Raw genomic sequence first — 26,215 nt, 5'->3', positions numbered from 1 at the left:
CAGACATCACAAACTCAATATGATCCAAATTGAACTCATTACTCATTACCTCTCTCTCTCTGTCTCTGTATGTCTGTCTGTCTGTCTGTCTGTCTGTCTGTCTGTCTGTCTCTCTCTCTCTCTCTCTCTCTCTCTCTCTCTCTCTCTCTCTCTCTCACACACACACACACACACACACACACACACACACCCCACATCACCTTATTAATGTAGAGAACAGTAACTCAAATTCACCACCTAGCAGTCATACTTTACTTTCATTCCTCCCCCCTCCACCACATCCAGACTGATTTTGCATCATCTCTCTAATATATCCCTTTCTAAAATTCTCTGACATTACTATCTCTCTAGCATAGGCCTTACTGATTTATACCTGGACTAATGAAATAGAGAGTTGGTAATTCTGCTTAGATTGTCTCTTAGCCCAAAGCAATCCACCATTCAGCCACTAAAGTGATTTTCCTAAAATGTATATCTAATCATTTCATCTCCCAACTCAATATACTCCAGTGGCTCCCTGTTGCTTTCTGAATCAAACACAAAATCTCCTGTTTGATATTCAACTCCCTTCATAATTTAGTCTCCTCCTACCTTTTCAGTCATCTCTCACCTTACTCCCTGACAAATAATCTTAGATCCTGTGATTCTGGACAGATGATTGTTCCTGAACAAGATGCTCCATATCTTGGCTCCAGACATTTTCTCTAACTGTCCTTGATACTTGCAATTTCCTTTAAGTGCCAATAAAAATTCTCCTTTTTTTTTAGGAAGCCTTCTCCAATCCTTCTTAATTCTAGTGCCTTTTCTCTGTTATTTTTTTATTTATCCTACATATATATATATATTGCTTTTCATATATGTATTTTCAAGTTGTCTTTCCCATTAAATTATAAACTCCTTGAGAGGAGAACCTAGTTTTGTGCCATGTATATGTATTAATGTAGGGAGTAGGGAGGGGGAGAAAGAGGCTCTCACCTGCTAAAAACACCAAGGAAAGAGTATTTTAGTTTCTTTAGGCAATGACAAAGATTGATTGATTTGATTCAATTGACTACTATTAATACCTCCACACACCCCCATTAAATATTTTTGTTCATTTTTGTGATATAATGATTTTTATTTAGTATATTGTGAACTTTCCTCATCTCCCTACTTATTTTCTCCTTAGGAACACTCTTATCTCCAAGTTTTCTGTTGGCCTTTTTTATCTCTGCTGTTTGCCCTATATGCTTTGTTAAGGTGTTAAGGTGGAATGATGTCAGGATCTCTACTTTCTGGTCCTTCCCTCAAACATAAATTTGATGTTTTCTTCTACATGATTCATTAGGATAGAATGATTCACAAGAAGTCTGTCTCTCTGCCTATTCTGAGTAAACTCCATAGGAGTTAACTAAAACATGATTTAAAACCCTAACACTTTTCCATTAGTATACATGTTACTGGGATTCCCATCCCCTCTCCCCCAAACAGAGTAGTTTATCCTCTCAAAAAGAATAAAATCTTCACATATCTGATGTGATCTTTGCTTCACTGATTTAGATGGAATTCTATCATTATCTATGCCAGATAGAACTCTATAGAAAAAATAGTATGCTTTGGTGGGATATAAGGATTATAGGAACTAGATTTGGGGTAAAGATATGGGGTTCAACTTTGTCCTGTCATTTCAGTATTTTTAAAGGTGTAGAGATATTTCATATATTTTCTTATTGCTATAATTTACATACCTATATAGCTAAAGCATTATTTTTTTATTTGAACTCATGTATCTAGAAAATAATGCTTGGACCTACTATCTTCTGTCATGCAATCTAATTTTTTTTGTCTTTGTTTCACATCAATTTATTGTTCTCCTGGAAGTTTCACCTATGACTCTTTTTGGAACAATATGACAAGTAAAATTTCACATCAAAATTCTTATTGATTTATTTTTATTTCCACTGAGTGTTTTTCATATTTTGAAGTGAGACTTGTAATTTGCTTTCAACTTCTGAATGGTATTATAATTGACTTTTTATTCAAAAGTAGTATTGCTCTTGAATGAGAAAAATAATTTCATAGCTCTTTGGCCCTCCTTTGTAGCAACTACTTTATATATGTCAAGATTTTACAGTGTTTATATGTTAATGCACTCAACCACAGTTTTAATGCTCTAAAGCATCAAATTTTCTATTTAAGAAACCTATTTTCTATTTTCTCAGTTTCAAAATTTCTTGTTACTTAAGACTTTTGATATCTTATAATTCATAAAATGATATACCAACAGCTTATCTCTTCAGAATGGAGCTACTTAGCAACATCATGCATATGGAACTTTATACTTCCATTTTGTACTGTCTCTAACAATTTTGTTATTTGGTTTCATATTCCACAGAAGAAAGTGAAAGAGGGACTGCCACAGACAAAGTGCAGTAGTATTAAATAGCTATCTGATTGATATAAATATTGAAAGATGGAAAATTTGTAGAACATATGTATATAAACTAAAAATCACAGTACTCTGGGACAATATAGTAAGGTAATGAGTTAATTTCCTAAGCTAAAGCATGAATGCAGCAAAGTCTAGAATCCTCATATCTGACCTAGTGACAGGGCCTGATTGAAGTTAAAGTAGAAGCAGTGATATCTAATCATTTTTTCAGTCTGCATAGTCTAAGCCCTTGGAAAAGAGCGGTCTATAGCATGTTGTATAGCCCAAATCAACACAACTAGTACCTTTTCCAAACAGCTTCAGGTTATATATAAATCCCTAATTTGGGGCTTTCTTTTCAATCTGATTAGAAAGATATGGATAAAGGAGAAAGAAGGGAGAGGAGAAGAGAGAGGAAGGATAGATTGTTGTGTAGTTTGATAAATGTATATATCCATAAACTGATATAAATTTATATATACATATGGATATATATGTACATATATATAATTGTAAATCAAACGCCACTACCACATACTACAGGTTTTTAATCCTATTTCTTATAGTTAAGATGTTTAAAATCCCTAAGTTTTAAGATATGTCAGTAATGTCCCACTTCAGCAAAACCTTTGTTTTTTTATGATTACATTTCAATTCTAACTAAATATGTTGTTTATCATTCTCTTCTGGTTCAGCAAAGATCAATATTATTAGTTATATAGTATAGCTATCAATTCTCTGTCCTTCATACCCTTATTTTTCCTTTGGAAGGACTCCAGCCAACTTTTGTGCCAAATAGTAATCTTTGGAAACCATGATCTTCGGATGGAATAGTAAAAGAGGTCATTGTTATACTGTCAAATTATAGAAATGTCTGCTAGAAATCAAAAAAAAATCTTCAAGAAATGAAAATGCAGAAGTCCTATTGACTTCAGAAAAATGTTTAACTTGACATAAAAGCATTTTAAAATAAAACTACTTGATATCAATGAGGAACAATTTCAGATCAGTATTTACACATACTTCAATTATTTTTAAACACTTGAGATATTTTAATAGCATTGTAAAACAAAATAAAAACTTTGCCACCATTACTTTTTAGAAGACAATGCATACAAATATGCACACATGCATGTATGTATATATATTAATACATATGTACGAACATGTCTGTGTGCCACTCCTATGTTCTAGTATGTCAGTTTTATTTTAATTCCCTCCACATACTTTGTAAAGCTATAACAATAACAACAATAATAGCCTGTAATTTCATAGCATTTTTATATTTACAAAATGCTTTGCATGCACTATTTTGTCTAAAGCTGACTTTAGCCATTTAGTCTTATTATGTTAAGGATTTAATTTTATGGGGGAGATTCAGAATTATTCAAACCTATTAAAGAATAATAACAACTACAATAATAATAATTTCTCAAATTTTTACCAGCTTTCTTTCCACAATTTAGAGGAATTATGACAAATATCTCAATAATGTAATAAGATGCTATTAATATTTTTTCCAAGATTTTGATGCTGTTATCATGATCTCAACTTTATGTTTGAAATATTAAAGTTCTTCTAAAAAGTATGCATTTTAATATACAGAAGAACTGGTATAAAGAAAGCAATAATGCTGTTATCTGTATTTCTGCCCCAAAAGTTTCCCATGCCAGTGAAAGCACAGGTCTAACCCTAAAATATGAAAGCCATCAAGCTAAGTTCAAGAAATACAAAGATTTTTTTTCTAATGGCAAATACCTTGCCATTAAAGACATTATATTCTACCACACTATAATCCAGGAAACATGATTTAAGAAACATTAAAATTCACTTCCTATAAAATATCTCCTAAATGGCTGCTAAAGTACTGCCTGTGCTCATCCCTATTATCTATCATAAATTACTGCACAGAGTCATATTAACTATGTAAAGCATTTTTTTTCTGGGAGAATCCATTTAATGTGTTGTATTACCTAAATATATTCAGTAGTACCGTATTGAATTCCGTCCAATAGGTATATTAATGTACTCTGTAAAACTATGAGTTTCTCCCTACATTCTGGAATGCATTGTGGAAATATGCTTTCTAAGTTACTAAACTGTATATTTCTCTACCTATAAATATCACCAATAGGAATATACTCCAAAGAGAATAAAGAAAAAAAAAAAAGAAAAGTACTTATATGTATATAGCATCTATTTTTTAGAGTAGCAAAATAGGTGATTAGTTGGCATTCATATAGAAATAGGCAGAGGCAAGAGAACAATTTTTACAATAACAACTTTGTATAAACAAACAACTTTGAGGAACTTAAGAACCAAGATGAATGCAATGAACAATAATGATTTCCAAGGGACCACTGTTGCAACATGATGATAGAAAAATGATGAATTCAAGGTATAGAATGAGATTTACATTTTTAGATAATCCTAATCCGGAAAAGGGGGAAGCTAGGACCAAAGAGCACAGGGAGTAGGATTCAGAAAACAAGGAATATAAATGCGAGAGGGTAATACTAAAGAACAACTGTCTATAGCCGGATACATCAGCCTTCAAAGAGATACCCAGAAACACACATAGAGACAGAGAAACAAAGACAGAGACAGAGATACACTGTATACACTACTGCATTTTCTTATATTGTCAATAGATGGCGATGAAGTTTCAGAATTTTTTTCATCCCCTCTATTGCCTGCTCAATATACTGTAGTGAGCAGATTTCAGGTATAAGATAATCCTTAATTAAAAGTTAGTGACTTTTGTAAACTTTATTAATTATTTTGATGCAGGTTATAAAAATTACTTAAATACTAAACTTTATCCACCTCCATCTTAGATTAATGCTATTGCACCTTAAATCAAAGCCAAGAGTAGGCAACCTGGGCAGCCACCTTCCTGTATAATTCAAAGGGCACCTTTCAGGGCTCTTGCCTGAAAGTTCATTGTTCTCTAACCTCCATAAAATGACTACAATTCATGATCTCTTTCATTTCTTCAGCTCTTGAAGACTTTGAAATTTTAAGGGTTCCTTTATAAGAATAGTCCTAATAACTAACAGTTGATAGAGATAATTCCTAAAGGAATGATATCCTATATAAAGGGAGGGAAGGGAAGATGGGAAGAGAAAGATAATTGCTAAAAAGGGAAGTGGGAAAGCTTTAAGATAAATGTTTCCTACTTTAAAATTGTACAAATAGTTTATTGTTCTAAGAAATTCAAAGAGAAGGCATGAATACAGTAAATGATAAAATTCCTGTCCCTCTACTTAATATGAGAATATAAATGGCAATATGACTAGTAATATATTTTCTAATAGAATATACTAGAAAGTTTCTGAATAGATTGTAAATAAAATACATTAAAATTATAAATGTTATGGAGGAAAATTAATGAAAAATATTGTATCAATAGTCAAATAATAGAGGAATAAATGAGGTGACAGTGATATTATTGAAATGAAAATCATGCTTATAAACTTGCTAGTAACAATTTTGGTTTGTTTTTTGTTTTAATAAAATAAGATTTGAATTTTAAATTTAGCATTTTTTCCTATTGGAAAAATCATATGGAAGTATTGCAGCATACAGATTATATTTAATGCAGCACTCCTGGCTTATTGCCCCTTTTGACACTCAAAGTTTTTTGGGTTTTGGGGGGTTTTTTTTGTTTTTATTTTAGGTTAAATTCAAGGATGGGGATGTTAATACATAGGGTTCAAGAAATGTTTTTTCTTTCAAAGACTACAACTGAGTTACTAGGGAGAAGTATCAAATTCCCCCTTACTTATAATTAGCATTCTTTAGAAGCCTAATAACTTATCCAATCCATCTCAAATTAGAAATGCCCTTCTAAAAAAAAAGTACAAATCGAATTGAGCAAAAATTATCACCTATTTTTTTATTTATTGAAACCATGATAGAATTATAAAATCTACATTTTTCAATTTGTATAACCTAGGAATAATTCCCCAAAGTTCTCTCCATACACCAGTTACTATTTCATTTTTAAACTTTTTATTGATGAGCTTTTTATATTAAATTTATAGGTTATACATACAGTAAAATGGTTAAATAAAATTAACTCTACAGAGACATCATCTGCAAGTGTGCACATTATTATGCATGTATTGTATCTCCATTTCTCTACTTTTGATTAATTAATTAATGACAGAAAAAACAAATATATATATTTTTCCTGTGTGCCTCATCTAAAAAGAGAGAGAAACAAATTTGTTGTAACAAATCTTCATAGCCAAGCAAAACAAATTCCCTCATTGCCATATGCTAAAAATACATGGATAATTCTGTGCCTTAAAGGTATTGCCTTTCTGTCAGGAGGTAGAGAATAGATTTCATAATCAGTCATCTGAAATTATGGATGGTCATTGTATTAACCGTAGTTCTTAGAGCTTTCAAGTTTAATTACCTGTAACATTGGCATGTTATTCTTTTGATTCTGTTTATTTTGTTTTTCAGTAGTTTACACACAGTTCTAAAATTGTTCGTGTTTGTAATATTGATATTATTGTATGAGTTATTCTGGAGTCTGCTCACTTTACTCTATATCAGTTAATATGCCTTTTTATTTCTCTTCTTCATTTCTTACTTAGCTATTCTTTAGTTGATGGACATTCATTTAATTTTCAATCTTTTTGGGGGGAAGTTATTTAGTCTTGGGGTATTTTTTTCAATAGTCAAAAAAGCTGTTAAAAATGTACATCTAAGATCTTATTTCTTTTATGCTTAGACTTGCAGTGGTATAGTTGGATCAAGCAGCATGCACTGTTTAGTAATGGCCTTAAACTCCAAATTGTTTTCCAGATCTTAACCTGGAGAAAAGAAGACAGAGTCAAGCTGATTCTTTATCTATTCAACAAAGGGACCAGAGTCCCTTCTCTTTAGCCCCAGAAGGCAGAGCAAGAATCAACTAAGTATGTGACAAAGAAACAAATTTATACTTAGTAGGGTATATGGGGAAAAAAGCTTACTAAAAATTAGAGCTAAGTAGAATGGGCCTCCTTGGAAAATCATGAGTTTTCCTTTATTAGATGCCATCAATGAAAGTTTAGATGACCATAGGTTTGTATGTTATAGTGGATATTCCTTTTCAAATTGAGGCTGGAGTATATGGCTACTGAGATCTTCATCTTAAAAACTCTGTGCTTCTAAAATCAATGGACATTTACTGAAAAATATTAAAAACTACTAATTAAAATAATGCATAATCCTTCCTATGCCCAAGGCATTGTTATATGTACTGGAAGGAATAAAAAGAAGCAAAAGAATTTTTAAGAAAATATGTCATAATCCCCAAAAATATGATTGTTTATTAGGACAGATAATATATATATATATGCATATATATATATTCATGTAATACTTTAAGCTTTATAAGAAGCATTCTTTATAATCATCCTGTGAATTATTTAACAGAAATATTATTTTTCCCTATTTTACAGATATGGAAACTGAGGTTTAAAGAGATTATGTGATTTTTGTGACTCATCTAACCTTTCCTCTTCCTTTTCCTACTCTTTTTCTCCTCCTCTTCTTCCTTTTCCTCCACTTACATATTTGATCAATCCTCAATTTCATTGTCTTGACTAATGTATAAAATGTATGGGTATATCCTAAGATTTTGCACAGGCCCCCACCCTTGTGCAGAAGAATGGTAAGCTCAAAATAGGTATTTAGTAACATAAGCCCCCACCTTATGTTACTAAATTTCCTATTTTTGAACTTACCATCCACATCCACAATTAAGAAACCACATGTGAAGTTATGCAAAACATTTCCATAAAAATCAAGTTGTGAAAAAGAAAGCATAGATCTCCCACTCTAATGAAAGTAAAAACCATCAAGAAAAATTAAGAAAAATAGATAGGGAAAGAAAGAGAGAATGCTTCAATCTGTATTCAGACACAATCAGTTTCTTCTTTGGGTATGGATAGAAGTTTTCAACATAAGTCCTTCAGAGTAGTCATGGAGATTGCACTACTGAGAATAGCAGTCATTTACAGCTGGTCAGCCCAGAACATTTCTACTACTTTCTATATAGTATATTTCATTTTATTTGAGTTCATGGAGGAATTTTCAGGGTTTATTTTTTCCTGAGAGCATTCTGGTCATCAATTCCCATAAAACAACAATGTTGAGTCACAAATACATATTCGGTTTACTGAGCCATTCCCTAATTGATGGACATCATTTTCCCCATTTTTTTTTTTGCCCTGAGAAGATAACTGCTATGCATATTTTTATACATACAAACCATTTTCCTTTTTTTAAATCTTTTTTGGTATGAATGCCTAATAGTGTTGATTTTTAGATCAAAGGATATGCATTTATACCCTTTTGGGCACAGATCCTATACTTTTATCATTTATTGATTGGGTCATGGCTCTTATTTTTTTATAAGTCTTATTGACTGTTCCTCTATGTTTGAGAAATCAAGCCTTCTCAGAGAAACTTGCTTTGAAATTCTTTTTACAAGTCAGATTTAATAAGTTGGAAAAATATCAAGTACTCATGGGTAGGCCAAGCAAATATAATAAAAAAATGACAATACTACCTAAATTAACCTACTTATTTAGTGCCATACCAAACTCCCAAGAAATTATTTTACAGATCCAGAAAAAGCTAGAAACAAAGTTCATCTGGATGAACAAAAAGTCAAGAATTTCAAGGGAATTGATGAAAAAATAAAATGCTAAGGAAGATGGACTAGCTGTGCCAGACCTAAAACTATATTATAAAGCAGCAGTCATCAAAACCATTTGGTGCTGGCTAAGAAATAGAGTCGTCAACCAATGGAATAGATTAGGATAACAAGACAAAATAGTCAATAACTATAGCAATTTGTGTTTGACAAACCCAAAGATACCAGCATTTAGGCTAAACACTCACTATTTGACAAAAACTGCTGGGGAAATTAGAAATTAATATGGAAAAATTTAGGTCTTAACCCACACCTAACACCACATACCAAGATAAGATCTAAATGGGTCCATGACTTAGATATAAACAGTGATATTATAAGCAAATTAGAGGAACATAGGATGATTTACCTCTCAGATCTGTGGAAAAAGAAAGAATTTGTGTCCAAAGAAGAACTGGAATTCATAATTGAACATCAGATAGATAATTTTGATTATATTAATTTGAAATGTTTTTGTACAAACAAAACAAATGCAGACAAGATCAGAAGGGAAGCAATAAATTGGGAAATCATATTTACATTTAAGGATTCTGATAAAGGCCTCATTTCTAAAATAAGAATTCAAGCTATTCCCCAATTGATAAATGATCAAAGGATATGAACCGACAATTTTCAGATGACGAAATTAAAACTATTTCTAATCATATGCGAAGGTGCTCTAAATCACTATTGATCAGAAAAATGCAAATTAAGACAACTCTGAGATACCACTCTCAAATTGGCTAAGATGACAGGAAAAGACAAGGTTGATTGTTGGAGGGGATGTGGGAAAAATGGGACACTGAACAGAGTTGTGAATGGATCCAGCCATTCTGGAGAGCAATTTGGAACTATGTTCAAAAACTTACCAAACTGTGCATACCCTTTGATCCAGCAGTGTTTCTACAGGGCTTATATCCCAAAGAGATCTTAAAGGAGGGAAAGGGACCCACAAAAATGTTTGTGGAAGCCCTTTTTATAGTGGTAAGAAACTGGAAACTGAATGGATGTTTTACAGGGCAACATCAATATTATACAACAATCAATTCTGATGAATATGACTCTTTCCAACAATGAGATGATTGATGCCAATTACAATGATCTTATGATGGAGAGCCATCTACACCCAGAGAGAGGACTGTGGGAACTGAATGTGGATCACAACATAACATTCTCACTCTATTTGTTGTTCTTTGCATTTTGTTTTCTTACTCACTTTTTTTGACCTGATTTCTCTTGTGCAGTAAAAGAATTGTATAAATATGTTTACGTGTTGGATTTAACATATATTTTAACATGTTTAACATGTGTTGGATTTCTTGCCCACTAGGGGAGGGGATGAATCAAGGTTATGCAAGGGTCAATGTTGTCAGATTATTTATGCATGTTTTTTAAAATAAAAAGCTTTATAAAAAAGAAATTATTTTTACAATTACTATTGCCAACTCTATTTCTCCCCATTTATTCTCTCTCCTTTCACATATTTCTCCTCAAAAGTGTTTTGATACTGACCACTCCCTCTCCCAATATATCCTCTTTTATCACCCTACCCCACTTCCCATATTCCATTTTCCTCCAGTTCACCTGCAGTGTAAAATAAATGTTTATACCCTATTGAGTATGCATACTATTTCCTCTTTAAGTCAAATCTGATGAGATTAAGGTTCACTCACTCCCCCTCTCCTCACCCTCCTCCCCCCCCCACTGTAAAATCTTTTTCTTGTCTCTTTTTATGGCAAATAAAAATTGGCCTTTAAATATATATATATATATATATATATATATATATATATATATATATATATATATATATATATAATTTTCTTATATATTCATGATACTTCATCTCTCCATTCTTTACCTTTGCACTGGCTATATGTGTCGAAAGTATTCCTTTCTCACCTTAGAAACCCTAATTTTCATAAAAGCTCGACTCAAGCAGCAAGTATTTATCTCTTTAGATACTGATTTATTTCTTGGAAACTGATCTTTAACTGTCCATTAGAATGTAATCTCCTTAAGGAAAAGAACTATTTAATTTTTTTCCTATATATTCTTAAGGCCTAGTGTATAGTAGATATTTCATAAATGCTTGTTTACTTATTCATATAGAATAAAATGTCTTGGCTTTTCTTTCTGAGTTTTGAAGGACAAAATTATCATTAAGACACATAAAAAATGATTAGTGCTAAGTTTTTGGCAGATAATAAGCTCCAGCAGATGTCTATATCACTAAAGTCCCCATAGCTATTATATTATATCTCTGTGCCAGGATCCTATTCCCCCTTCCCCTCAGGTGATATACAGCTTACTCTGATGACACTACTGTATCTGTTTACAATTTCTTCTCTCTTCTACCAATTATTCTTCCATTGTTTTCCCCTATATTTCTTGAATTTCCTCATGTGAGATTATATTATACATAGACAGAGACCTCACTTCCTTTTATCTATTATTTTCCTTTACATTTATCCTTATTTAGTTATATCTTATTAAGTTCCATCCCCATTTTTAGTTTGTCTAGATACTGTTAGCAAGCAACCAACTTAACATAACTAATATATATTAGTTCTCTCCACATCTGAATTTCCTTCTGGTATTTGGTCTAACTTTGGAGTCTGTCATATTTCAACAAAGGGCTACTTGAATCATGCACTACCTCTTATAGTCCCTAGCAAAGAATACCATCCTCTTCCCAGAACACTCTAACATTTGATCTACTTACCTAGATTAACTTTGCCACAGCAACTCACTGGAAACCCATGCTCATCCAAAAGACTACCTGGTTAACACATAATGATCCATCTATCTATTATCATATGAGCAAGACAACAATGATTAAATTGTTCACAACAATTCACAAGTCCATTTTTCAACTGTGAAGCTCTGGTAATAGGAGGTAAACCAGCCTATTTGGTCTAGAGGGCTTATGTAGGGAGTAATGAGAGATCAAAAAAGTTGGAACCAGGTTGTAGAAAGCTTTGAATACCAGAATAAATATCTTGGATTTTATTCAATAAGCAAAAAGATTTTTAAATGTATTTTACAGAGAAGGAATAAAATGAAATCAGTATTTTGGGAAAACTTATATGGGTGGATAGTATGATGGATTAATTGAAAGGAGGAGAGAGTAAAATAAGGGTGACCACTACAGTGGTCTAAATTTGAAGTAGTATCTTCTCATTGCACAGTATGAAAGAAAAGAATGGAAATACAATAGTTCAACTAAGAGAAGATAGACGATTATATTGTATTGTCTATATTATAGACAATTGTATTGTCTATATTTAGATAAAGGTGGTATAAAGCTGTTGGGTTTGACAACAGTCAATATTGATTTTTATAATTATAAATATATAATTAAGATAAATAAGTATAATATAATAGTATATAATAGAAATAATAAAAAATAAATATAAATATAATTATAATAGAGTTTGGCATCATTATATATAAGGAGAAGGTGGTGAGAAAGTAGTGTACATTAACAAATAGTCTATAGATTTTGTTCTCTTCCCTTCTTTGAAACCCAGGAAAACATTTGTCCTTTTCTAGTCATTTTTCCATGAGATCAGTGTCCTTAATCTTTCAAATATTGTTGACTGTGGCTTAGTAATCCTATCTGTTAATTACTTCAGTATCCAAGGATGTGTTTCATCTGGGCCAGGGTGTTTGAATTCATCAAGGGCAACTAGGAAATCTCTTAATATCATTTTTGTTACCTTGGATACCTACTATGTGTTCTTGTTCATCTATTTCCTGTATAAAGGTCAGATAAGTACTGGAGCAAGCAAGCAGGAAGAGGATTATTGGAGAAAATCTCACATTTGCGTTAAAAAAAATTAATTGCATTAGAACAGAATGGGGGAGATAGTGCTAGAAATCACGTGGAAAAAGACATGATAGATATAATGACCTATTAGTTCAAAATATATCACCATAGTAATGTAGTAGATAAAGAGTAACGGCATTGAGAACTGAAAGAGAGTATAGTGCTAGGAAACCAACAAGGTAAATAAAAAGATCACTAAGGAATAATGTAAGTTTTCAGTTGATGTTGGACAGCCTGGAATTTTAGTGGGTCAAATCAGCAGGAATCTATAACATTTTTCAGGATAACTTATAGTTCAAGAACAAAATATAAGAAAGTAAATAGGTGAGTCTTAAAGATTTACACAGAAAGTATTGTAAAAGGCCAAAGGATTAATAGAATTGAATGCAAGAAGCACCTGGTTGGAAAACTATAGAGTTCAGGCAGCTTAGGAAAATCAAATATTAACAAGGAGGTGGAGGATGAGGCGTGGTAAAGCACTAGGTAATATTACTTGGAACAAGTAACTAAAGGTCTGTCCCAGCAAAGAAAAACAACACATTCAGAAGTTCAGAAAAACACACTTTTGAAGTTTATGGTCCAGCAGAAGTAAGGGTACCAGTGATCTAGTTAGGGCTCTCTGATGAACAATCTGTATAATTTTGGATAATTCACTTAACTCATTTTCTTCAGTTTTTTTTAGTCTTTAAGTTCCCAGGCAGTTTTATAGTTATAAAATTATTTTGTTATTATTTTAACTCTTATATAATGATATTTATCTATTTTTCTTAGTACCTATAATGGTGTGCCAGAGCAGTTAGGTGGCACAATAGATGGTATGCCAGATCTGGTATCAGGAAAATCATCTTCCAGTTCCAATGTGGCATCAGACACTTATTAATTGTGTGACCCTGGGCAAATCACTTAATAATGATGTTTGCCTCAGTTTCCTTATCTGTAAAATGAGTTGGAGAAGGAAATAGCAAACCACTCCAGCATTTTTGCCAAGAAAACTTCAAATAGTGTCACAAAGTATAGGACATGTCTGAAAAATGACTCAATAAAAAAGGACAATGTACCACAGTTAGTAAGTACTAAATAAATGCTTATTCAGAGTATATGGCAAAAAAAAAAAGAAAAGAAAAAAAAGATTGTATCACCTTATGTGAAGTACTCTTCAGAACACTGAACTGAGATTCAGAAGATTTTCATTCTCTTCCTGAAACTTTCATTTACCAAATCTGTGAACCTTGACCTTAAACAAGAATCTCTTAGGATGAGAAATCTAAACATAAAAATGTGTAAATATAAATATAAAAATAAAAAATAAAAAAGTCACTTAGTCCAAGCTTACTCATTTTGAAGGAAACTAAGACCTAAAAAAATCAAGTTCTGGGCCTCAGGTATCACAGGTAATTGAGTATCAGAACCAATGTTTAAATTCAGGCTCTAATATCCAATCTAACACTCTCAACAATGCAATGCTTTGACTCCAACTTGAATTGCCTACCTCAGTTTGTCTCCTTGCAAGTAATGCCTATGAACTGAATTTTTTCTGTGGTCCCATATTAATCTCACATTTTTTTTTTGAGATAGCACTTTGCAAGCCTGTCAGAGAAATGAGTAAAACTAATGAGAAACTTCCCTGGCTCACACATTTGCTTTCACTCTAGCTGTGCCAAATGCACAGGTGGTTTGCTTTAAAGATAATTTTATCTTTTAAAATGTGAAAAACATGAAATTTACTACTTATCTAGATAAGATTCTTACCAAATAGCAGAAATGGGTTGCTAAAGTAGAGACACTGGGGATAGAAACTGGAAAATGAATGGATGTTCATCAATTGGAGAATGGTTGGATAAATTATGGTATATGAATGTTATGAAATATTATTGTTCTGTAAGAAATAACCAACAGGATGAATACAGAGAGGCTTGGAGAAACTTACATCAACTGATGCTAAGTGAAATGAGCAGAACTAGGAGATCATTATACACTTCAACAATGATACTGTATGAGAATGTATTCTGATGGAAGTGGATATCTTCAACATAGAGAAGAGCTAATCCAATTCCAATTAATCAATGATGGACAGAATCAGATACACCAGAAAAGGAACACTGGGAAATGAGTGTAAACTGTGAGGATTTTTGTTTTTGTTTTTGTTTTTCTTCCCAGATTATTTTTACCTTCTGAATACAATTCTTCCTTTGCAACAATAACAACAACAAAATTCAGTTCTGCACATATATATTGTACCTAGGATATACTATAAGATATTTAATATTTATGGGAATGCCTGCCATCTAGGGGAGGGGGTGGAGGGAAGGAGGGGAAAAATTCAGAACAGAAGGGAGTACAAGGGATAATGTTGTAAAAAAAATTACCTATGCATATATACTATCAAAAAAAAGTTATAATTATAAAATTAATAAAAATAAATAAATAAAGTAGAGACACTGGGAACTTGGTGGAGAGTGGGAGTTTAGAGAAAGGAAAGTGATGGAGAAGTGGGAAACCAGACATAACCTAATATGGACACTAGATTTTTAAGAGAAAAGATTTCAAATAATTCAGAAATAAAGATAAGATTCCAAGGTCTAACATTCCATAGAGTAAGTCTGCACAAGAGGGATGGAAATCTCAGAAATGGAATTTGGAAATGAAAATAATAGTAGATTTTTAAAAAAAATTTTAAGAAAGAGTACTTTTACTTTATTCTGTCTTTGTATTTTATATTTGCTTCAAAGTCACTGGTTAATAACAGTATATTCAATATGTTGAAATTAAGATATTTAAGGTGTGTCTAAGAGCTCTTTCACTTTGAAATGTTAAAATTTTTCTATTCTTCAGATATCATAAGACTATGTTAAAAACTCCAAGATTTACCACAAAGAAAAATGAACATTTTTAGAGATCAGAAAAAATGCAATAGTTTGATTTTTAAAAATCATCTTGTATATTTTCCTTTACTCTTTGCAATAAAAATGATAAAAATAAATAAAATAATACAAATAAAATTTTGTTTAAATATTTGTGTTCTATGTAGATTAAAATTAAAATAATTCCAAAACAATGTATTTCTTCTGAAAATTAAAGAAAGGTGCATTCCATGAAAATATTGGGGCTAAAATAATGATAAAATGGGAAAATTTGGGCAGAGGGGACTGAAGTAGGAACCTTGTATAAGTAGCATTTGTGTTGCAAATAATGAAAGTTAACGGTTAAAGAGTCAGTCAAGAGCCTTGATAATAACCAAAGAACAACATGGAAAACTGAATTATAGGAAAATAGTGCAGTCTGATTCTACATTCCTTGATCTACTAGCCTACTAGTCTCACAAAAGGGAAATTAGATTAGATTAATATAAACTCTTTTTTCTTGATGACTCCATGTGAACTCTGCAATCATAACTTCCTTTTCTATTCATCCCAAAATAATCACTTAAAGTAGGGACAACATGAGTTGACGACATAATTTCTGAAAAATATATGTTTTTTAGGTGACTACAAGCTCAATATGGGCTTCAAAAGCCATAGAATCATTGGAAATATGTAACAGAAGCAGAGTACACAAAATGAGCGAGGCAATTGTACTCTGAAGTCTTATCAGATCATATTTGCAGGATGGTTCCTGAGTTTTGGATGCCACATTTTACAAAGAACATGGACAAGCTGAAGGTCATTCAGAGGAGAAAAACCAGAATGTTTATAACCTCAAGGACAAAGCAGAATTAGTTGGAAGAACTGAATATATTTAAACTGAACAAAAGAAGATGAGGAGGTTGCAATAGTGATCTTCCACTGTTTGAAAGACTATATTGAGGGGGAGGAATTAGGCTTGCTCTAGTCACAGAGATAAGAACTAGGAAGAATGGGTAGAAATGGCAGAGAAGCGGATTTAATTTTTATATTAGGAAATTCTTCCTAATTATTGGAGCAAATGGAATGGGTTGCCTTGGAAAGTAGTAGGCTTCCTCTTACTCACAGCACTTAGCAAAATCTGAATTATCATTTGTTAGAAATGTTGAAAGAAAGGAATTCTATGATAGGGAGTATGTTAAATTTGAAGAGAGTAGACCTGGGTCTGAATTCTGACTCTCTTGTTCATTTGTTATCATGTTTCTTTGTTGGATTTTATCATTAAAGTTTATTCTAACTCTAAATCTTTAATCCTATGATTTTGTGAAAGGAATACTTGGACTCCAAAATATATTAATTACCTTTCTTCTGGAATCACTGATATCTGTCAGAAAGCCCATGCTTCTGGGCAACATGTTTTTAATGTGACACTTACCCTATGAAGTCTCAGGAAGAGATATGTGTATACAAATGTGTAGATGCATATGCATATGTGTGCACACACACACATAGACACACACACACACACATATATATATAATCTGTTTATGTTTAAGTGGGTGTATGTATCATATCTATATATGAGATTTATACAGATGATAAATGAGCCTATATTTCATTTTATATATATATATATATATATATATATATATATATATATATATATATATATATATATATATATATATATATATATATACATACACATACACATACACATACACACAGGGAGGAAGGAAGAAATGGAGGGAAGAAGAGAGGGAGACGGGAAAAAATGAGAGTTTGAGAATATAAATATGATATATGAATACCATCTGGGCAAATCTAGTCTAGTCTTGCTCCATAATATTTTCCTAGTAATAAGGATTAACTTTTTTATGCTGCTACCATGGCAACCTATTATCATTAGGAAAAAAATTACAATAAAAAACCTGGCTTCAATTTTTTTCTTTATTCTTGATAAGAAAACTATATTCTACAACTCCCAATATCTCATGCTTTCTCATATTCATAGGGTTCTCAAATTCTGGGTTCCTTTTCTGACTAATACAGCTTATTTTTTATTTGAAGCAGGACCCAAACCCCTTTTGGACAATGTTAAATTTAATCTGCACACTACTGAGAGGTTTTTAAGTAAATAGAGAATCATAAATTTCTCAGCAAGAAAGAACATAGAAGCATCTGGGCAAATATTCAAATATTCCCTCACTTGGTGAACTCTATCAATAAGTTAATCTTCAGAAGTTTATTAAGCACATTTAAAGCTAAGTTTACTTTCATACTTTGTTGAATGCTGCTGGTTCAGAGTATTTAAATAATCAAATGGTCTTCTAACATGCCTGAGGCAGCATTTTATTAACTTCCTAGGATATGGTCACTTTTAAAACTTCATCCCAATTTCATTGATATCTCAGTGGGAATAGATCAACTACATTATCAAACTTGTTGAATACCAATTCATTCAAAATTTTTAAATTTAATAACAAAAAACATTTATCATTTAATTATTATAAAATAGCATTTATATAGAACTTTAAAGTCTGCTAAATATTTTACAAATATTACCTCATTTTATCTTCACAATAACCATGTGAGACAGGTGGTATTATCATTCCTATTTCAAAAATAAGGAAATTGTGAGGAAGAGGAATCAAAGATTATATGTTAAAAATCTGAGGATGTTTGAATTTAGATCTTTCTGATTTCTTTTCCAGGGCCCTATTTTTTGCACTAAATAGCTGCCTTTGCAAATAAATCCATGTTGGAAACATGAAAGTAAAAGAGCCTTTTCAAAATACTTTTAAAAGAACACCTACTTTTCAGGTTAATTGTATTATGTCAAATCAAGGATCTGAGACTTTGTTGTCAGTATTCTAATTTCCTCTATTGATACTGATTATTCTGTTGCTTAAAATAGACAGCTCAGTGTTAGAACTAATATTAGTTAATCAGGTTAAGAAAGAGACTGAAGTGGTAAAGAGAGTTAGTAAATGTCAGAAGTAAGATTGGCTCCAAAGTGTTTCTATCCAATGTCAGCAATTTATCTAATATGTCAAATTGCCACTATGATAAAAGGCTTTTTCCTATATGATTTTCCCAAAGCATTTCCACTCTCTTTACATTCTTCAAAATGAACTTGTTTTTTTCTATAAAATCAACTAATAATTTCAACCAAGATTTTCCTGAGAAAATGAAGTCATTAGACATGAGATCCCTCTCTTTTTATACATCAAAATCAAAGGACAAGTTATAATGTACAATATAGTTACATCTGTATAACAATTTATTTAACAAAAATGTATTAAGTATCGACATATACTTAGCATATGCCAAGAGCTAGGGCAAATATAAAAGTAGCTAAGTCATTGTATCATGCTGAATACAGTCTAGATTTCTCAGATATAATTATTTTAGTATTACATGGAAATATCCTGCAAACAACCTATTAACATTATCTATCACAAACCTGGTAAGTGTGCTATCTATCCGACCACCATCCACACTGATTTAAATACTCCAATAACAAAAGAAAAACACACAAATCTATAGGATAGGTTTACAAAAAGATTTAAAACCTTGGAAATTTTGCAAGTAAATTTGGGGGAAAAAAACCACTAAAAATATTAAATATACGAAAGTGTCCCATTTAAAAGTGATTATGGTTTTTGTCTTCACAGAACTCATCTTATTTGCTGGAATTCTCAAATAGAATCTTTTAAAATTCCCAAGTTACAGCCCATTTAAATGATTTTACTAATTCACTGGTCTAAAACTATTAGTGTACTAAAATTACCATGGAAGTTTCCAAATATAATTAATTTAAAATCAATAAGTTTTTAGGTATTGAGAGAGGCAGACCTATGTTTAATAAATTATTCAAGTGCTTTAATATAGGCATTTAACAATGTTGGTATTCAACCAGTGTCAAAGAGCTCAAGTCATTGGTAACCAGCATAACATATGAGTTTTATATATACATGTGCATGTATATACACATATAAGGACAAAAACAAATGTTTTATGTACAGATATGTGATATATATGTATGTTTATGTAGGTATATTATATAATGTACATATTTATGTATACATATGCACATATAACCCTTATCAGCATATTCCAATGTTGCTGTATTCCTTCCAACAATGTAAATTCCAAACCATCTACATCTAACCATCCTGCACAGTTTACCTCTGAGGTCCATCCAGTGTATGACATAGTTTCTGGACAACATAATAAGAAAGAAATAATGAGAACAAGATATGATATACATCATGTACTTTTGCCATTTATCAGCCTATAACTTTGTTTTGGTTTGCATATTTCTTAAATTATACTGTTTATACTGCTTGAACTTCATAATTCCTTATTATTCTTTAAGGAATTGCAGTCAGCTTGTAGCCACTATTTTTATCAGCTATACTTTTGGTAATCATAAACCTTAATTCTTCAAAGTCCCTACTGTTCTAATATGAAAAACTGCACATCATCACTGGAAAAAATTTGTGTTAAAAACATGGATCTTTGATTCAGGGATTAGAATCATTAAAATTCACAATTTTTTGAAATGTATATTGTCCTTCTCATTTGATTCTGGGGATATATGGATGCAAATCATGAATTTTCAATGTCTATTCAAATTAAATTGATGGACACATTTACAGGTTGCCTACATAATTATATGTCATAGTCAGGGCCCCTAATCCCAGAGAATCTATTTTTTCTTTGGAGAGATAAGAAAGCAGAGAAAAGACAAGGACTTAAGAAAAATAAAACTAAAAAAAGAGATTTGGCAATCTCAAAGCATTTGGGCTGTTAGATTGGAGGACACAAGTGAAGAGACTGGGCAAAATATTGGGGAATTTAAGAAAAAAATTAATGAAAAATGAAATTCAGGACTAGATAGTGGTTCAGATTTTACCCTTGAGTTGAAAGAAAAGCAAAGTTAAGGACAATTAAAGAAAATCTAAAAGAATTAAGGAAGAACAGGGAAGAGAACAAGAAGAAGTAGATACAAAAAAAGGATAAAGACAATCTACAAGAAGCAATACAAGGCAAGGTAAATAAGGAATATAATCTACAATTCTTTATTCTGTAATTGTGGAACAGTGTTTGGACAAATTGGGGAGCACTCCATCTTTGAGTGTGAAGTAGAGAAGAGGAAGTTTAGGCATATTCTGACATGCACACTATATTTAAGGGAAAGAGATGTCACAGTTTAGAGAAAAAAAATTGTATTCTATTGAACTAAAATACTATAAGGGGGTCAACACAGGAGAAATGGAAGAGGTTCCAGAATGTGATACTCTGAAGACACTAAGGGAAATAATTCCATTAAGGGGGACAAAAGGGATTTGTCTAAAGAGAGGAATGTGGATACACAGAGAACTGTGCAAATAACTTAGATTTAAAGAAAATAAATGATCAGAAGATGGAAGTTATACCAGATAACAGAGATAAATGAATACAGAAAAGTTCTATAAAAAGTACAAAGAATCATATATCTCAGAATGAGCTAAGTCTGGAAATTAATGCTAAGGACAACAACAACAACAAAAAAGGCATTGTTCTTATTGATGATATGGGAAGGAAAGGGAAGATCAGAGAAAGAATAAGACATTTTGCAGAGGTATATGGGACAATGATAACTGAAAACAGAGATAAGATAGAACTGCTAAATTGTTAAATTGTTTTTCTTTGCCAATTGTCTTCTGTAATAGAAAGAGAACAACAGCAAATCAACAAAAATTAACAAGGGTGTTGATATCCAAGATGATAATGATGACGATGACATTTATATAATGTTTTAAGATCTGCAAAGCAATTTACATATTTGTAAATATTTCATTTAATCCTCACAGCAACCCTCCAAAGAAGGTACTATTTTCCTTATTTTATCAATGACGAAACTAAAGATAGAAATGTCAAGTAAGTTGTCTAACATCACACAGACAAGGGATATATAAGGAAGAATTTGACTCAGGACTTCTTGACTTTAAATCCAACATTATATCTATTGTGGCACCTAGCTGCCACTGACAAAGCAAAAATAAGAGAGGATTTTAACTGCCCTTAATAAATTCAAGTCACTTAGCTGAGATGAATTACAGGTACTGAAACCCTTCACCCCTCAGGTATTTTAAGAACTAACAGATGTGATTGATGGGTGTCAGTGATATTTGAAAGACTATGAAAGGGGAAGGTTGGAGAAGAGCAAATATTGTTCTAATTTTCAAAAAAAAAATGTGAGAAAACAAAATCTGAAAACTACGATTCTTAAGAAAATAATAGAAAGGATATTTAAAGGGATAGTTGGTGAACATCTGGAAAGGGAAGTGATGATTTCAAAGAACTAAAAAGGCCAGACTAACTTCATTCCCTTCTTTGTGAAAATTAATGAAATTTGTAGAAGATAATGCTCTGGATATAGTTCATCTATATATTTAGGCAAGGCTTTTGATAAAGTATGTCATATTCCTTTTGTGGTAAGTGTGAAGGGATATTGGCTAGACAAAAATTCATTTTGATGAATTAAGAAGTGCTTTTATGACTAGATTCAAAATGTGGTGGTTGTCAAGGAATCTAGATAATTCAGTGGGTAGAGCTTAGGCATGGAGTCAGGAAAACCTCAATTGAAACCTAGCTTCAGAAACCTGATTACTTCATTTTGCACTTGTTTGCCTCAGTTTCTTCAACTATGAAATGAACACAATACTTGCACCTATTATTCAGGGTGGTGAGGATCAAACAAGAATATTTGTAAAATTAGAAACCTTAAATGCTATATAAAATAATAATAATAATAATTATTATTCTAATGTCAGTAATACAATGGTCCCTTTAAAGAACCCCAGGTCTCAGTAGTTGATCTACTGAATGTTTAAGACAGCACAGTGACTCATACATAATAGGTACTTAATAAATGCTTCCTTCCCTCCCTCTTTCCTTCCTTCCCTTTTTCCCTCCCTTTCTATCTTCCCTCCCTCTCTCCTTCCTCCTTTCTTTCCTTCCCTCCCTCCCTCCTTCCACCTTCCTTCTCTCTTTCCTCCTTCCTTCCCTCCCTCTTCCTTTCCTTCCCTCTTTCCCCTCCTCCTTCTCTCCCTCCCTCCCTTTCTCCCCTCCTCCTTCCCTTCTTTTCTTCTTCCATTCCTCCCTCTCTCTCTTCCTCCATCCCTCTCTTCCTTCCTCCCTTCCTGTCTTCCTTTACTCCCTCCATTTTCCCTTCTTCCCTCCCTCCCTGTCTTTCTCCCTCCATCCATTCCTCTCTCCCTTCCTCCCTTCTTCCTTCATTCTCTTTCTCCTTCCCTTTCTTTCTCTCTTCCTCCCTTCCACCTTCTCTTTTTTCTCTCCTTCCTTCCCTCCATCCCTCCCTCTCTCCTTCCTTCCTTCTTTCCTTCTTTCCTTCCTCCCTCCATCCCTTCCTTCCTTCTCTCCATCCCTCCCTCTCTCTCCTTTCTTTCCTGCCTTCCTTCTTCCCTCCCTCCTTCCCTCCCTCCCTCTCTCCCTCCCTTCCTTCCTTCCTTCCTTCCTTCCTTCCTTCCTTCCTTCCTTCCTTCCTTCCTTCCTTCCTTCCTTCCTCCCTCCCTCCCTCCCTCCCATCTTCCTACCTTTCTTCCTCCCTTTCTCCTTCCCTTCCTCCTTTCTCTTTTGGAAGTGTTCTGCTTTATGATGTTGTAATCGAAGCTAGAATACCACTTCTTCATTATGTTATATAGTAGGAATTTCTTTAATATATGGATTAGACTAAATGATTACTGAGGTTTCCTTCAACTCTCAAATCCTATGATTATGAATCTCAAGTGGGACGTTCTGAAATGTTCCTGGATTGATATAATCAGAATAATGCTATCCACAAGCAAAAGGACCTCATAACCTGTGGGGAATCTATAAATATATAGGGTATATCAACACCCTCATCAAAAATTTCACTGATATATGTTTAGATTATTTTCAGAAAACATTGCTATACATTGTAAATATGGCCTAAGAGTAGTTATGAATGTTCTCTTGATTGCCAATTTTGGGGAGTATTAAAAAGGTATAGGATATTTCCCATGCATTTGGTAGCTTCCTATCCTTATTATATCTTGAGAAGAATCCCATCAAAGTCCTCAAAATTGTGTTGCCTCTGACACAGACCTCATCTTGGGCCATCCCAACTCTTTTTTGAATAGCTACAGTATACAATATAAACTCATTTGTGAAATCTTACTGGGAAATATTTTGGGAATATTATGAGCAGTACCACTTCATAAAACAAGAGGAAACAATGGACAGAATTAAACTGGTTTGAAAAAAAGATTGGCAAAAAACCCAATTAATCTTAGGCGATTATTTCATTCTAAGAGTATGAATCTAGAAGGACAAAAAAGTCAAAATGGAAGCAAGCAATACCAACATAAAAGCTACATTAAATTGTTTTTAGTAAACTTTTTTTTTTAAATCATCAATGACAGTGAATTTTCTACATGTGACTTCTAATCTTTCATTATGGGATATTCTTGTGAGGAAGTGCACACATATCTTTTCTTGGGGGTGGAGAGAAAATAAGCATTGACATAGTGCATACTATAGACAGATAAAGTAGCATAGTGAATAAAGCAGTGAACCTAAAATCTGGAAAAACTGATTTCTAATTAGGCCTCATATATGTATTAGCTGTGAGACTCTAGTTAAGTCACTAAGCCCTATTTGCATTAATTTCCTTATCTGTAAAATGAGTTGGAGAAGAAAATGGCAAACTATTTGCATATCTTTGAGGTCACAAAGAATAGCCATGTTCTACAGCAAAGTGTTTCAGGCCAGTTCCAAAGGTCTTGTGATGGAGAGAGCCATCTGTACCCAGAGAGAGAGGACTGTGGGAACTAGTGTAGATCACAATATACTATTTTAAACTTTTCGTTGTTGTTGTTTGCTTGTTTTTTTTTTTTTCTTTCTTTCTCATTTTTTTTTTCCCTTTTAACCTGATTTTTCTTGTGCAGTGTGGTAATTGTGGGAATATGTATAGAAGAATTGCACATGTTTAACATATATTAGATAGCTTATCATCTTTGGGAAGGTGTAGAAGGAAGAAAGGGAGAAAATAAATTGAAAAACAAGGTTCTGTGAGGGTGAATGTTGAAAATTATCTATGCATGTGTTTTGAAAATAAAACACTTTATAAAAATAAAATAAAATTTTAAAAAAGGAATTAGCCACGACCAAATAACAACTGAACAACAAAAGTTTTAACTCTGTTCCATGCACTGTGCTAAGCACTTTACAAATATTATTTCATTTGATTTTCATAACAACCTGCAAGGTAAGTTCCATTATTATCTCCAATTTACAGTTTGAAAAAAAAAATGAGGCAAAAGTAAAGTGACTTGCCTAAAAAGAAAGTGGCAGAGAAACACCTACTTATTGTCCAGTGTTTAAGATTGTGCAGCTGAAAATTCTTGAAGAATATAGGGGACACTACTCGAAATAGAATTTTTGCAGCATTGTTTCTCCTCCTACCCTGTGCTATCACAGGAAATCTACAAATGCACTTTACATGGACAATGTGCCAGTTCTTTCAACCTCTGCTCTATGAACTAACTAGCCTATCTTAGAAATAATTGCTTCAATAACTCACAGATCAATAATATGATTGAAATGAGTACTTGCTCTGAGACAGAGTATCAGTGTCTAGAGAGCCAATCTCAGAGTTAAGATGAACTGGGTTCAACTCCCACATTTGACCTAAATTGATTGTGAGACACTGAATATATCTTTTATCTTTCTATTGCCTCAAGCAGCAATTTGATACTGAAATTCGTGAACAAATATGAGAAACTAGCTGGTGCAGTAGATACCGTGAATTCAGGAAGACTCTTCCTGAGTTCAAATAGATTTCAAACCCTAACTAGCTGTATAATCCTGGGCAAATCACTTAATCATTTTTTGCCTCAGTTTCTTCATCTGTAAAATGAGTTGAAGAAGGAAATGGCCCAAGTACCCAAATACCTTTGCCAAAAAAACAAACAAAAAAAGACAAAAAACAAAAAACAAAACAAAATTCAAATGGGGGGACACTACTGAAAAGGACTGAACAACAGCAAGAATCCCCTGTTCCTTCCACCAATGAAATCACACTCTTCTCTGTTAAAGCAGAGTCTTACAGTTTATTAGATATCTTTTACAAATTGTTAGAGCCAAAAATGCATTGCCTGGAAACAACAGTCCTGGTCACAAGCCTCTCTAACATTAGATAAGATGGTATTTGTTAGTAAGACTCATACACTAAAGTTTTGTTTTGTTTTGTTTTGTTTTTCAGTTTTGAGAAAGATATTAGAGCTTAAAGTCTTCTAGTTTAGCTTTTGAAAACCCATGATCACCTCCATGCCAAGTTCACAAATCAAAGTAGGATATTAGTGGAGGAGAAATCATAATTATATGGTAAAAAATATTTACTG

General features: G+C 32.5%; 1 protein-coding gene across 12 annotated transcripts in view; it reads right to left on the bottom strand.

Moving 5' to 3' along the window:
* C1H8orf34 (chromosome 1 C8orf34 homolog) overlaps window positions 1-26,215 on the bottom strand; it is a 391,674-nt gene that overhangs the window by 286,032 nt on the left and 79,427 nt on the right. The gene's annotated exons all lie outside the window — the stretch shown is intronic.

The sequence above is a fragment of the Sminthopsis crassicaudata genome, chromosome 1 (assembly GCF_048593235.1).
Source record: "Sminthopsis crassicaudata isolate SCR6 chromosome 1, ASM4859323v1, whole genome shotgun sequence".
In the NCBI taxonomy this organism is placed as follows: Eukaryota; Metazoa; Chordata; class Mammalia; order Dasyuromorphia; family Dasyuridae; genus Sminthopsis; species Sminthopsis crassicaudata.
This window is presented reverse-complemented; position numbering and strand designations above follow the sequence as displayed.